We start from the raw sequence: 16,556 nt of genomic DNA on the forward strand, positions 1-16,556 counted from the left end.
ACTTTGTAATGACAATGACAATTATTTTATGTAAAAATTAACATTATAAGTGCACCTCAGGAAACATTTTAAAATAATAATAAAAAATATCTCTTTAAAGGTACAATATGTAATCATTTTGTCCGCTAGAGGTCGCCTATTCAAAACAAAGGCGTAGCTTGATTTAGAGAGGAATCTTGGGACATGTGGTCTCCATCTCAACGGACGGTGCAAAAGAATAGGGATTGGACTCGGGAAGAAATCATGTTCATGGATGTGATTATTAATGTTACTGTAGTATGAAGCAGAGCAGGAGCGAGTGTTGTGGAGCTGAACGAGGAGCTGGAGCGATTGATCAATGAGTATGAGGTAACGCAGCTCTGTTTATCATATTAGATACATTTGAGTGTGTTGAAAATGATGTTATAACGTTACTCTGTGCGTTCACTCGGCGGCTGCTGTGAGACACTGTTACACACTGCAGTAAGATAGATCGATTTTACAATATCATATTAAATGCTGGATGGCTTGTGTTGATAAATGGCATGCAATTAATTTTAAAACATATTGTATGATGGAGAAAATGTTGTGTTACTGTTACTAAAAATAAAGCTGTATCTGATTATGCTATGTTAGCTACTTGACAAAATAGTGTTTTTCTCTGAGGCGTGGTAAAGCATGGTACTCGCAAAACATCAAGAAAATTGATTTAAACAATAAGACTAAACGTGTTGAGCTATACAACAATAATTAGTTTTCTGTCTATAAATATATCAAAACAGTTGTTCCCTTGTCTATTAAAATGTCTAATATATTAAAGCGTATTTGGTGTTTCCATGGTTTCTACAAAATAAAACCGGTAACCGAGGGTAACGCGGGTATGACGCAATTGACAGGCGACTCCTCACTCGTCCCGGAGCCTTGGTTAAAATTGCAATTTTCTCACGATTTACAAATAGTTGGAAACATTTGGGATATTGTAAGTACTCAAGTGAACAAAATATATAACACTGGACCAGTGGTTTTTGGATATTTTACTGCAAAATTCTTACATATTGTACCTTTAAGGTTTAAAGTACACTACACATGCACATACAGTACAATTAAGCATACTAGTTTTTCACAAGAGTTTTTTGTGGAAGATTTAATCAAAGTGTTTTCATGCTCCTTCTTGTCAATTCTTCAAAAATTGTTCTCAAACATTCTATTAAGTGAACTCCATTACCTCAGTTTTTGCTTTTTTAGGAAAAAGAGGGATGAAATCAGTTTTTCTGGTAATCAACATTATGCCACAAATGTTGCTGAGTTTAACTTGTATTGAATGCAGAATATTCCTTTAAGAAAGCAAAAATGTTCTTTTTTGATTCTACATACATTTACAAACTGCTGTGGCAGCTTCTGCATTTTCTACCGCTGAAAACACTGAAAGATGCATGCACTAACGCATAATCCACCTGGGAAAAGCACACCATCTGGGATCCTATGGCATAATATTTAACACACTGTGATATGGGATGGACTAATCAGTACAGATAGTATGTGAATTAGCATGCAACCAGAGAAAACACATTATCTGGTTCCTTCCTGAGTGGAGCTGTGGACTGACCTCTACCAGACCAGTCGGCATGGAAACAACCACCTCAGCTGTGCGCTAATTAGAGTCATCATGTGCTGATCAGCCACTCCCTGGCACAAGCTTCCACTCCGGAGAACACTGCATGACGCCGCTCTCACCTGGTGAACTTATTAGCAAAAGAACAGTCACCAAGTGTTTACTGAGTGAATATCTCATATTCACGTTCACACCAAACTCTCTGGAGAGCAAGAGTGGGAGACTCTGTGGCTCTGTAAATGCAGTCATTGAATGTGTGCACCAAGTCAAATTGTTTCTTCTCTCTAGAGCAAAGAAAAAGCTTTCCATATAAGTCCAATTAAAGTTCCAGTATTTTGGAACAATGCTCTATGTCATGGACTGACTCCATCAAAAACAAATTACACCTCGCAATGTGATGTATTACTCTGGCGGGCGACTCAAGGGACAGAGAGGAATGAACCGACAACAGTCTGAAAAAGACATTTATCACACGATGGGTGACAGGGAAGAACAATTCTTTAGTCAGCTTTTCCTGGGCTGCATCCCAATTCACATACTTCTACATCACAACAAAAGTATGTAATTAGTGGTTGGTGGGAAAGTATTCATACTTTTAAGTATATAGTACAATAGTATGACAGTATTGGGACATATATTTCATAAGTATAACATGTTTATATCCATGTATTTCATAAAAACAGCTCTGGAAGTGTTTCATTCCTGGATATTTTTTGTACAATTATGAAAATTAACCATGGTTTTACTACAAATAAAACAAAAAAAACAACAACCGATTATTGTAGTTAAACCTTGGAAACCACATATTAACCATGGTTTTGCTACACTAACCATAGTTTAACCATAGTATTTGTAGTAAAACTGGTTATACAAATGGTAATCAAGCCACCAAAAAACCATGGTTACTACATTTTTACTATAATAAAACTATGGTTAATTTTCATAAGGTTAGTCAAAAGACAACCATCACAAACTCTCTTCTATATGGCACGGGTGGACAATTTTAGCCTACGCTTGTGAAAAATAAATGCACTTAACATACTTTTAATTTAAAGGAGTACTTATTACAGAAATAACAAACATTAAAAGAATATACTTATATAATGTTTTTGAACACTTAAAGGATTAGTCCACTTTCAAATTAAAATTTCCTGATAATTTACAAGATGTCCATGTCTTTTTTTCTTCAGACGAAAAGAAATGAAGGTTTTTGATGAAAACATTCCAGGATTATTCTCCATATAGTGGACTGCAATGGCCTCCAGATGGTTGAAGGTCAAAATTACAGTTTCAGTGCAGCTTCAAAGGGCTAAAGGGCTTAGATTTAGCAAACACTAAATTGTCATATACAATATGCAAGTGCAAGTATTTAACAATTAGTTCAAACTTTGACCTGTGGAGGGCAGTAATACACTTAGCAGCATTTACACTGCCAGAATTCTAATAGAGAAGAAGAGAGCTAGTTCAAGACGACTGTCTATGGTAAAAACTTATATAATTTTTAATTTTTTTTAGACAATGACAGATCGTTTCGCTAGACAAGACTCTTATTCCTCGTCTGGTATCGTTTAAAGCCCTTTGAAGCTGCACTGAAACTGTAATTCTGACCTTCAATCGAGCGCAACTCCCTACAACACTCATGGATAGAATGTTTCGTGTCATTTCCCGTTCCACTTCTCACGTGTTTTTGTGAAAAAATGTGGTTTGAGGACCTTATAAAGTCATTGGGTGACAGAATTGTTGTCAGCTCGTGTAGTGTGTAACCCCCCGTTGCGGATCATTTACGCAGTGTAACGTAGAGTGAACACTACAACGACTTCAAGACCCCACAGCAAGTCATGTAGTCTGAACAGCACAGCGATCTGCCGCCGTTTAAAGCCGGGATACACTGCACAATTTTAGCGGTCCTATAAGATCATTACTTTATCACACTGTGCGACATGGATCTGTTAAACTTGGGTACGACATGCATGTAGACTGTACGATGATGACACCTGTTGACTCGTAGGCTACGATGCAAGTTTCTATAGAAGAATAAAATGTCATCAGCATGCGCTAGTGGTTAACAAAACACCATGGTGAATCACATTTTGGCAGTTTTATGTTGTCTGAAAATAAAATGGAAGCGGCGAGATAAGAAGGGAAAAGAGCCTGAGAATCAGTTTTAAGTTTTAGCACAGTCACAGTGAGGCCCTGTGACTAGAGACTTGAATTATAAAAAGGACTTTTATTTTGACAATGGACTGTGAAAACACATGCATGCATACACTTTTGTAACATCACACACACTTATCTGTTTTGCGCATATGGAACATCAGTTAACACAGATATGTTGGTATCACTGATCATGTGTTGTGTTGTTCACATCCTCATCATGCCATTCCTTCTATGTTGATTTGTGTTGTGTTATGTTATGTTAAGAAGTAAAACAAGACCGGTTATCATGTTAAATGTTTATTGTTTTATATTACCACTTACATATCATAAATAGTCATACTTACATACTGGAACATTTTCCCATCCCAAACAGACAAACCCAGTCACAGTAAAAGCCACCATTTTGAGGATTACATTCCCGCCAATAGATGGCACAGTCCATTATTCTCATGTGTGAGGGGGAGATTGGTGATCTGATAATTCTTGGTTGGGCATTGTTAAACATTAATTGTTAATTGAGTTTGTTTTGTTCTAAATGTTTATGTATTTTTGTATTATTATAACAGTTTACCTCTTTGTTACTGTTAAATCACATTTATATATCTTTTTTTCAGATTCTTTATTACCTTTTAATTTCTAAATGGTTTAGGCCAATTAGGAGGGGCTTGGTCTTTTTAAGATGGCCTCCCAGAGTTGTCTGGTAGCTCATAGAGTGAGTTTGAGTGAAACTGCAGTCTTTTGGGCTAATTTATTGGCATAGCTAAAAGTTTGTTGTTTGTATAACTTTTGAACATTTTTTGTTTTATTTGTTTTTGGGGTTTTTTTGTATATATTTTTTGGACTATCACTGTAAATACCATTGACGCACCACTGGAAAACTTTTATTTTTGCTCCACTTGGAATAAACACTGAACTTTTGGCTGTATCACCACGTCACGTCATTTTTACGCCTCCATCTGCCGGTACATTCAAAGCAGTGGTGCTGTTGCTGTTCAAAACATCTTTGGGGCCCTTGTTGCAGTTGGCACATCACTGTCTTTGTTACAAGCACCATGTCGCTTTGATTTCATGTCACATTTTTATTGGCTGGTCAAACACACTGTGCGTTGATCATGCTGAATTTCTGACACTGTCAGAAAACTATCGTAGGCTATCTTTGTTCGCAAAACTGGGAGAACAACAGTGTATCCTGGGCTTAAAGTCATGTAGTCTGAACTAGGCATTAGTTGACCTAGTTTCCTATAGTGTGTGCCTGTTAGTTACCATAGCAACCAATTGTGTCCATTTACTCATGTTAATTTACTCATTTAGACTGCATACACTGTAAAAAAAAAACTCAGTAGTTTTTACAAAATAATTTTGGCAGCTGTGGTTGCCAGAATAATTTTGTAAAAAATACAGAAAAACTATAAACACATTTACAGAACAAACTGTAAATTTTACAGTATAAAACTGTAATTTAAGAAAATTTGAATGTAAACCAATAAATTCAACAATGCACACTACTAAAAGTTTTGTACCTTTAACATATACTGACAACCACCATATTAATGCAGATGGTAAAAGAGAAAGCCACATGAAGAATCAGAGTTCATCACAAGCAGCTTTTCCATGAGCTGAAGTGTATATACTAATATAAAGAAGGTGCAAAGAGTCATTCACGCAAACGCAAAACACCATCATGGTAACCCACAATACTTAAATAATGCAATAAACATTCATTAAACAACAGAAGATGTAACATAAAACCCTAATGTACATAACCGATAAAAAAAAAAAAAAATGTGGAGTGTCACCCAGGGAATTGTGGGAACATCATTTTACAGATTTTGACCGTAAAATACATTGATTTTGTCTTTTTTACTTATAAAAATTGTACTGTGAAAATTGCATAAATGTCTGGTAAGAGCTTTTACAGTTTTTCCCTGTATATAATATGGGAACTTACTGTTAACCTATTTACAATTTTTTTTACAATATTTTACCGTTAAAATCACATTCATTTTTTTACAGTGTATATATAGTTCAGTTCCTGGTCTGTTCTTACGTCTATTAGTGCGTCTTTGGTTAGTGGTTGTTTCGCTCTTGTGTTTTATATTCTGCTGTTATCCTGAGTGATTGTTATTTTGATTTATTGTTAAAGTTGACTGCTGCATCTAAATCCTGAATCAAAACCAATCCTTGCTGCAACTACTACTTGACAACAGTACTTTACATGTGCATATAACAAATATTACATATTGACTATTGCATTGTAAAAAGCGCTATATAAGTAAAGGTGACAATCAACTACTCTACATGTGTACATCAAAAAAAGTGTACTTCTTTAAAGCATGACAAAATATTATTAAAACATGATGATTTAAAAAGTATTTTAAAATAAAGCTTTTAAATTGACATTATTACAAAGTGCACTTTTAAAACTTAAAACTTTAATTAAGCACACTTAAGTGGCCTTTTAATATTATGTCATCTGCAAGTACAGTTCTTTTTAAAAAATATACTTTAGTGCACTAAACATTTGCATTCAATAAGCACACTTCTTTTTCACAAGGGGTAAGCATGCACAAATAAATACTTCTAAAATCTTTTGATTTTTTTATTTCAAAGCGTTTTAACATCATCAGTTGTGTCAACAACCCAAAGCACAGGATTTTAGACTTTCACACTAAGATGTCATTGTGTGTTCAAAAAAAGTGTTCAAATGTAAAGTCTGGCATATACATTGATTTATGTAATTGCAAAGTTCCTTTCTGTGGAAATCCATTAGTGCACCTGACATTATGTAACATGTTTTCCCTTAATCACTTTCCATAAAGTGCCCTTGGGAAATCCAGTGAAAGCCAGAAGCAGAAGTACACAACAATGTCTTGAGCAAATCTGTACATCAAGAGGACATTGATCCAGTGCCAGTCGGTTTAATTGAATATTCCACTGGAGACAGCAGCCAAGATGCTCCTATCAACTATGTACTATAGCCACTTTGTGACAAGTCACAGCGAGGGGAGAATCGGTTTTGACGTTTGCAATCTCCTTGATCTTCGCTGAACGAAAATGTATTTAGCATGCAGAAAGAAAAATGACAAGTGACATAATTTCAATATCTCAGCTGTTTCTCAAACAGCAATGAGATTAAAGGAGCCTCATTAATATCACATGTGTGTCTCCTGTACAGTTTCAGAGAGCTCTCAACAGTGTCTCAAACTGTGCTCAGATTTGTCAAGATACCAAAATCTGTCAGAAATCTCAATATGATTATATATGATCTGAGAAATGCTATCTACATTCATTTTATAGCTCTATGTTCTTATTGTATGTCTCTTTTACATCTATATCTGCTAAGGGATTTTTAAGACAAAGCTGCTTTTTAATTTAACATAATAATTTGACATAAGTGCATTAAGTTTCTATTTTCAATTTAGGTACAGAATTTTGGGACAGTGTCTTTGTGATGTAAGACAAAAAAGAATAGCCAAGGATATAAGTAGCCAATGCTCAATGAACATAGTCTTTAGCTTTAAAAAAAAAAAAAGCAATGTACATTTAGTACTTTCTGAATGTGTAAACAATGCTGTCTCTCTTAAGCGATTGTGAAATAGAACTTGGCATGATGGGACACTTGACTGTCACCTGCATCTCGTTCCCTCCCTGCCCTTCCTGTACACCAGACAATGATGTAACTGCATTTTATCTGCATCACTGCCCTGGCCAAGAGGTCTTGAGACGCTAACCAAAGGAGACAGGATGCTCCTCGACGCAAGTCTCACTCCACAGAAGTGTGCACATGCACCAGCAAGCAACACAAAAACAGTTGTTCAGCCAACCTAGCACACTGTTTCATTGAGTACTGTGACAGACATTAGTTAAAGGTGCAGTAAGTAGTATTTGAACTATGCTGTTTGACATTGTTGACATTTGAAATCAACCCAAACAAACCCACCCCTCTCTTCATTGCTCCGCCTCCAAAACTCACTGTCCAATTCTAACCACCCTGCTCTGAGTCTGTCTCAAACCACTGCCCTATCACCGCTGGCATGCGAGGCGAATGAGCTACCAATGATACTAAACACCACATTCCCTAGCAGTCGTCAGTGCTCTGTGTCTGTTTTCAGGCCTTTTCTAATATTAACACAGGTCCTAAAGCACTTGCCCAGTCATAAACCTTCATTCCAGTGATATTCTTTTGAGCTGTTTTGTATTGTGTCCCATTTCTCGTTGTGCAGTTTTTTTTATTATTATTATTTTCAAATCCCCCTCTTGCTTGTTCTCTCTCCTCGACTGTCATACGCCCCCCTGATGCTGATTGGTTACATGTTTGTTGTTGGACTCGGCCCGACTAACTTCCAAACAGTGTGTTTGAAATATCACTGAGTCCTCCTTTAAGTACCAGTAAATAAATATTAACTGCATGGGTTTCACAGCAAGATACACTAAATGTCAAACCTTTTCTATCTTTTCTTGACCCCAGCATGGCATTTTTTGTCAATTAAAGGTAAGGTAGGCAATTTCAGAGAGGCTAGCAATAGCGAGCTAGCTTTGAAAGCATGAGGTCCCACCCTCCCTTCAGAGCATCTCCAAAGCCACGCCTCCTTCAAAACACATGAACGCACACATTAGAGTCTGCAAAGCATCACGAGAGATGGCGTTAAATTACCACGTCTCAAAGCACAACATTTCAATAATAATTAAAGCTGCAAGCAGCGATGAAAGGTCCCTCGCATCCGGGCTCAGCGCCACCTGTTGGCCTCAGGTAAACTGAACAGTGGGCGACATGCATGTAAGCGGATACATACAGGAGAATTATAGCAAAGTCATTTCAAAGTGCCATACTTCTTGTTGCCAGCAGGTGGCGCTTTGACTATAACTGAATATTTCCACGTAGATGTCTTCAGGCCAGGATGATTATTAAACCCGTGAAGTCTGAAGCAGATCAGACATTGTATGCCTGAGTTACTACTTCCTGTTTCGTGGCGTTAATCGCATACATTAGCTCTTAGCCAAGTGTTGTATGATTTAACGTGTTTGTAGCATGTTTGGTACTTCATGGCATATTGAAATGTGTTTCTGGTAGTGAATTACAGTGCAGAGCATGTCATTTCCTGTTGCCAGCAGGTGACGCTGTGACTAACTGAATATTGGCATATAGAAGTCTTTAGGCCAGGACTCTTATCACACATGTGAAGTTTGGGGCAGATCGGACATTGTATGACTGAGTTACAACAACTTCCTGTTTCATGGCGAAACATCAGACTTTGTCAGTCCCCACGGACACGCCCTTCAACGAAAAGTCGAGATCTTTGATATTTATCACTAAGGTCTTAAGATTAGACTGATAACATATGATGTTGAATTGGTTAAATCTCTATGAGGAGTTAATCACAGTGTAAATCATGACATTTGCTGTTGCCTGCAGGTGGCGCTATGACTGTAACTGAATATTGGCATGTAGATGTCTTCAGGCCAGGACTCTAATAAACTATGTGAAGTTTGGGCATATCAGACATTGTATGCCAGAGTTACAACGACTTGTGAAACATAAAATTTTGCCAGGCCTCCACGCCCTTCACACACACTTCAAAAACCCTTGAAAACTCAAGATCTTCGCAATTTAATGTCTCAAAGGCCTTTAGATTAGACTGACCAAATATTATGTTGCTCTGATTAAAGCTCTAGGAGGATTTTGTTAAAGTACAATGTCTGGAATTGCCAAAAACTGCACAAATTTTGCAGAGAAAATTCAAAATATCTCACTTTCTGATGGGTTTTCAGACTTTGCACCCAGGGACTTTTTTGTAGGTATTGGGCTGTTACATCTGTCTTCCGAATTTCATTCTTGTACGTGAAATGTTGCATGAGGTGCTTTCGAGCCATTTTGCCATACCTAATTCTGAAACCCATGTCAGATGTAAATTTTCACCACTTCTGACACTTTTGCAAAGTTTCATGAGTTTTCGAGCATGTTTAGGCCCTCAAAAATGTGATTCATTTTGAAGAAGAAGAAGAATTGACTGAGCAATTACAATAGAGTCCTCACACCATCAGCGCTCAGGCTCTAATGAATGTAAACAACAGTCGTACTGACTGCTGCAGATTCATTTCGGTGTTGACAGTGTTGACATAGAAAATAATGCAACGTCCAGTCATTGCATTCGGAGCAAATTCAATGATTAGACAAACATTTTTTTGGTCCTGAAACTTCTACAGAAGATATATGTTATGTAAATTTTTTTTATATTTAGACCACTTCTATTATTATTAATTGCTATCAGGATGTGAAGAGAGTTTCAAACAATATAACAAAGAGTGTTTATGAAAAACATTGCCTACCCTACGTTTAAGGCATTCAAAAAGCATGTTTTTGTTGTGCTTATTATTTGAAATGTTTTTGTCCGTCAAAGCAATGTCATGTGGTGCGACCAAAGTCAACATGCAGAAAAAACATAAAACAAGAAATTATATAATAGAGAACCCCTGTACTGAGGTCAGCAAGACTCATAAAATATATATCTAAAAAAATCAACCTATTTATAACAAGGCAACGTTTTTACTTGATGGTTACACCACATGACTTTTTAGTCATTAAATTTATTATAAATTTATTCATAAACTTATATTGAAAATAATTATAGTTTTAAACCAACATAAATACAAAGAGTAAGAACAATAGAATAGAATAGAATGGAATGGAATGGAATAGAATGGAATAGAATTTCACCAGCACTATATTTGTCACACTTTGGTATGCTCGTTTGCTGGTCACGGTTATAAATACACAGATACAATTCAAAATATTTATAAAATACTACTACAGTATGTCAGTGATACTAAACCAATACTGATGCTGGTGTCCCCACAATAATCTTTACCAGTCAGACTTTCTTGAACAGCCAACCTCACCAGTTTTTGATGATGAACAGAATGGTATGATGGTCCACCATCTAGACCAGCACAAACCAGCCTGCATGAGCACTGAAAATCATACTGGTCTAAGATAGTTAATAGAAATGTGATGCATCTGTTTTTATTAGGCAACAGAAATAGGCCAAAAGGAAAATTTGTGATAAACACCACTGTAAAACAACATTACATATACTAACCAAGTTTGAGAGGGGCTATATGAGGGCCAGGAGCGACAACAACACAACTTTTGCATATTCAAATAATTCTCTGCCACGATTATCCATGAATAATTAGCATGTGAAAGCTGCTTAGCATATTGAACTAGAGTGATATGCGCTACGTGCTCGAGTCTCCTGGTACTGCTAAACCTGTTCGGAAGACGTAGCCTATCATCATTTGTTTTTATGAACCTCGCTGTACGGTCTCCATGGACAAAGCTAATTCGATGAACCATCAGGTCATTAGCACAGAGCAGAATAGCAGGCTTATCTTAGTAAAAACTCATTACGGAACGTACCACCGTCTTTGTGCGATATGCTGACATCGTTTCCATTTAAAAAGGCTAATTTGGCAGATAGAGATGTATGAAATGATTGCATTTTGCAGGTGGTTTGCAATTGTTTGCTGTCATTGGTAATGAAAACAGTTTTATGCTCCACTTGCTAATCTGTGTCCCCTGGTAAACGCCTCATATATTACACCTCAGTGGTTTACCAAATGCAGATAAGCTTTTTTGTGAAAGTGGGGATGTTGAAAGATAATTAACAGCCTAATTAATCATGTGTAGACAAGACATCCTACATGCTAGCTGAATGCTTTGTGCCAGCGTGACACTGCTGTATGACAGGCCAGTGTGAGAGATCTGAATATTTTAAGTTAGAACAGCGTGTCTTTAAAATTAGCACATTGAAAAGAAACTATGTTTGAAGGGAGCTGTTTATTCAGATGTGTGTGTGTGCGAGACAAGAGACCTCTTGAGACAATGCTGCTTTAGAAACAAGAATTCATCTTGCGCAGAAATGTAAAAACTGCACTATTTTTCCATTATTTTTCAATATAAACTCGCTAGACTGACGTCTTTAACTGTTGCGCCCGACACACGACATTCGGGCCCTGTTTAAACCTGGTATTAAGATGTGTTTTGGTCGATCGGATCACAAGTGGATGAGGGAGACACATTCTCGCTTACACCTGGTGTTTTAATCCGTCTCTTTTTTCCACCTTCAACCACTTCTGTCCTGATTTCTTCAAGGGGAGGGTCTATGGGCGGGTATGGTATGTTTTTCATCTTCAAACCAAACTTAGGTCTTCAGCCGACAAAGTTTAAATCTCATCTGACAGAATGTCATAATGTTTACAGATTACCTGACTACCTCTGGAAGTGGTAGAAACTGGACAAGCTCAAAACATTTAACATCCAGTTTACACCTGTATTTAGTGTCATCCACTTGTAATCCGATAGATCAAAATGCATCTTAATACCAGGTGGAAACTGGGCCTAAAAACACAGCGCTGAAGTTAAAGCTGCAGTCTGTAACTTTTTTTGGTTAAAAATTATCCAAAATCAATTATTGAGCAAGTACATAACCAGAAACTATCTCATTATCTTAGCCCGGTTCACAACCGTAAGCTTGAAATAATGTTTTTTTATTTTTTTTATTTTGAGTGGTACTGGTAGATTTCAATGGGAAATACGAGTTTGCCTTTGCTTCATTACGTCACGTCTATATACATAAAGAAGAAGAAGGTTGTCATTTTGGTGGTGGATTGTAATCAAGAACGGTAAAGATGACCATCATCATTGACAACTGGTGAATCACCAGAAGTAAAAAAAGACTTAGGACTATAAGTAGGAATAATGCTAATTAGATAATGCTAATACACAATAAATAAAGTCATGCAATGTAAATGTTGTTAACATTAACAATTTGAAAAGAAAGTATAACAATAATAATAATTTGCACGGTTTGACATGATGAGCTAACTTTGCGATCGTGAGATTTAATCACCATTACCCTTACAGCAAAAGAACTCCGCGGCGGATCGGCCGAGGAGGTATCGCGGCTTCTGGAACGTATCTGCGAACGGACCCATATCGGCGTCTACTTGCGCACAGTGACGGATCCGCAACGAAGGCGGATCGCGGACCCGCATTGGCTCCACGCTGCATCCACTCCGCATCCGCGATTAAAACCTTACCTCCACGGCCGGTCTGTTTGGGACCTGCAAATTGATACAGCCATTACAGTAAAGGTGCGTGCGCGTCTGCGGATCCGACATGGGTCCGCTCAGGATTCGCTGATTGACAGTAGAATTTACAGCTGATCCTCTGGGTGGCGCCAAAACGAATGTGACAGTCACGTGGGTTTGGCGACTTGAATGCGGATCCGCCTTGGAGTCTCCTGCTGTGTGGGTAGATTTATTGTAGAACTTTTTTTCAGTTGACCAGAACGAAAAGTGGCAGACATGTTAGTTACTTTATATTTATTACGTGTTAGTTCAGATGACATTTTCCAGTGAAACTTACTTCCAAGACATAACGTTAGTATCTGTGATTCCGAAGTGACTGACCAATGCTATCTCACGACCAATTCGTACGTATTTTATTTTAATTCATATGAATTCATACGACCTCACCCGTACAAATTCGTACGATTTGTCTAAACCCCAGTGACAGGTAGGTTTAGGGGTGGGGTTAGGGGTAGGTCATTCGTATGAATTCATACGAATTTGTCAACTCGTAAAAAATACGTATGATTTAGTAAAAAATGTATGAATTCGTACGAGCGAGGACGTATAAATTTGTACGAATTAGCCACCTTTGTAAAATACGTACGAATTGCCGGGAGATTGGGTTGGACTGACAGCCTACTCCTCAAAATATTAGATTCATCCGCACTGAGAAGCCGGGCCGAGGCACAACCCACGTAAAGATGATAATTCTGCAAATAACTGCAGTCACAGGTTTCAAACAGAGATGGCGACAAAGAGGCTAAACTAATGGACTGCAGCTTTGAAAAAAGTTACATTTTTTTAAAACGCGTCTCTAGACCCCACATTTTTTTGACCCTGTGTCTCACATTTTTAACAGCAAAAAGGCATTTTGTGTGAACTGGCCCTTAGATAGTCAATGTGAAGAAATGACAATTATACAGTTTCTTGTGTTCTGTGATTTTATTGTGTGGATGCTGTAGATGTACAGTGTGCCTACAATTTCATTTTCACTGGACTCGCATTTGGCCTCTGTGTTTGATTCTTATTGATTTCAGACCTATCATTACAAGTGGACGTAGGCTGGCTATATGTCATGGTTTATAAATGACCCGGTTCGGGTGATATGAGCAACACGCCCCATTAGTTATGAGGCAAAAGCACTGAGAGAAAGCAAATTGCTGAAGAATAATAACATCGGCTGCTTGAAAGGACTTTCAAAAGAAAGCAGAGCAAGATTTTACTGGAAAGCTTCTCTTTTTTCTGTTATTTGACCAGAACTTCAGAACCAGAAGTGTTTGAAAAGCATTGGTGGCTTTGTACTAAACACAAACGACTGAAATTAATTTATACATACAGGATGTACACGTGAATGTATAATAGTAAGCCTAGAATGTATTCTATACATTTTGTGGCTATTACATTTTGGCTATTAAGTGGAAATGTAAATCTAAACAGCAAGGGTAGTTTTAGATTTTGATTAGTTTTTTTATATATATAATCTAATAAAACCTATAGAAATTATGAGCGTATATGTAGGCTACCTGTTGTTTAATATTAATCACACACACACACAGGTTTGTTTCACTATATTAGTGAGGACATTGCATAGACTTCCACTGATTTTATATCAGGTCAATGATATTTTCTATCCCCCTACAACACTACCCCTACTCCTAAACCTGCCCATCACAGAAACATCATTAGATTTAAATAAAAACCTCTTTTGGCTGAGATAAAACTAGTGAGGGCCAGTCAATGTCCTCACTAGTGGGTTGTGAAAGCATTTCACAATATAAGTGAGGACATTTGGTCCTCACAAGTATAGTCAAAAAAAATAAACACACACACACACATGCACACACATCGTTTTAATGTGAGTAAAAAATTGATTATTTCAGGTTTGATGTCGGCAGACTTTAGGCAAATACTGATGGTGCTGTGGGGGTGCATGAGCCAAGGGTGAAAAATAACTTATTCGTCCAGAGATGATCAATGAAGAAGAGCACTAGCGCCCTCTGCTGGTCATGAGAGATAACAGCACTATTTATGATCTTCTGATCTGTCTGGCCTGCTATTAATTTTAAATAAATAAATAAAATTAAGCTTTCAATTTACATTGTACAACTGTCCAAATATGAGAAAAGTAGTTTGCCTACGTACACACAAAATAGTCAATGTGTTAAGGCCAATATGTGTAAGGCTATTTCTGTGAACGTGACAGATTTCCATTTCATTAGCCGGTAAATAACTAGAAAAATAAGTGCAGTAAATAGTAAAAGTAATAGTGCAACAGATGTGTTTATGATTACAACAATAAATTAATATAATATGATAATAAATTCCAGTTTGCAACATACTGACAGCCTGGAAACTTAATAAGTTAAGCAAAAACTAATTAGTTTTTGCTTAACTAATTAGAACTGAAATTATCTATATTTTCTTATATTTACATTATCTATCATTTTATTTATTTTTCTGTCACATGCATCCCACCCTGCAAAAACCTAGGTAACCCCTTTCATTTATAATTGTCTTATTGTTTAAATTTAGCTGAAAACTTAGATGAAGTCTGTTTGACAGGTTCCTATTGTGACAACTTACATTCTTTTTGTTCCCTGGACCATAACTAATATATATTTTTTGTAGCCAAGACTTACATTAAGAAATATTCACAGCAGTAAAAAAGTGTGACAACTTGCCCCAGCTTCCATCATTTGTCATACTTTTTTGTTTACTATAGGTGGTTATACTTTATTACTAAGTACTAAGTAATATTAATTAACAACATATACTTACTCTAGAGTTAGGAATAGGGTGTGGTTTTGGGTTAGGTGCATGTAATATGCATAATTTACTGTTACGACATCAGTAAGTACATGTAACATATGTAAAATAAAGTGTTACCCTATGGGTTATGTGGTTTGCATTTTATTGTTAGATTTTAAATACACGATATTTGTTAAGGTGTATGATTAATCTAGACCTATATAAAGTTTATTGAGACGGGAGTACTGTTAAGGGTTTTTGAGTAACACTTTAGAATAATGCTCCGTCATTTAAGGCACACTATGTAATTTTCACCTCTAGAGGTCACTTTTTTCAAAACAAAGGCGTAGCTTGATGACGCCTTGATTTCGCAGAATCATGGGAGTTGTCGTCTTCACGTCTACAGGCGGTGGAAAATAATCCGATGAGACTCGGGCAGAAATCATATTCATGGATGAGCTAATGTATTAAAGATTTATTAACATTACTGTAGTATGAAGCAGGATGGGGCTGAAAACCGTTAGAGTGGAACGAGGCTACTGAAGTGATTGCTAATGAGAGATGAGCACGACACGCCTCGAAAGCAGTGGAGCTTTTATTATGCCACAGTCACTGCTTCGGCTTCTTCTGGTCATGAGTATGTGGGGTAAAGCAGCACTGTTTATCATATTAGATACATTTGTGTGTTGAAAGTTGTTATAGTGCTACTCTGTGCGTTCACTCAGCGGCTGCTATGACACACTTTGATAAATCCATATTAGTCATGGTAAAACACAGTGCCGATCCTACACTTCCGAGGGCCCTAAGCAAAACTTTGTGAGGGGCCCCTGTCAATGCATTCTTAAACCCCCCAAAATTTCCATAATTTTTGTTATTGCATGAACCAATAATTACAATGGTTTATGCAAGGTGCACTGCCGGTTTTCTA

This window comes from Megalobrama amblycephala, linkage group LG12, assembly GCF_018812025.1.
Source record: "Megalobrama amblycephala isolate DHTTF-2021 linkage group LG12, ASM1881202v1, whole genome shotgun sequence".
Lineage (NCBI taxonomy): Eukaryota > Metazoa > Chordata > Actinopteri > Cypriniformes > Xenocyprididae > Megalobrama > Megalobrama amblycephala.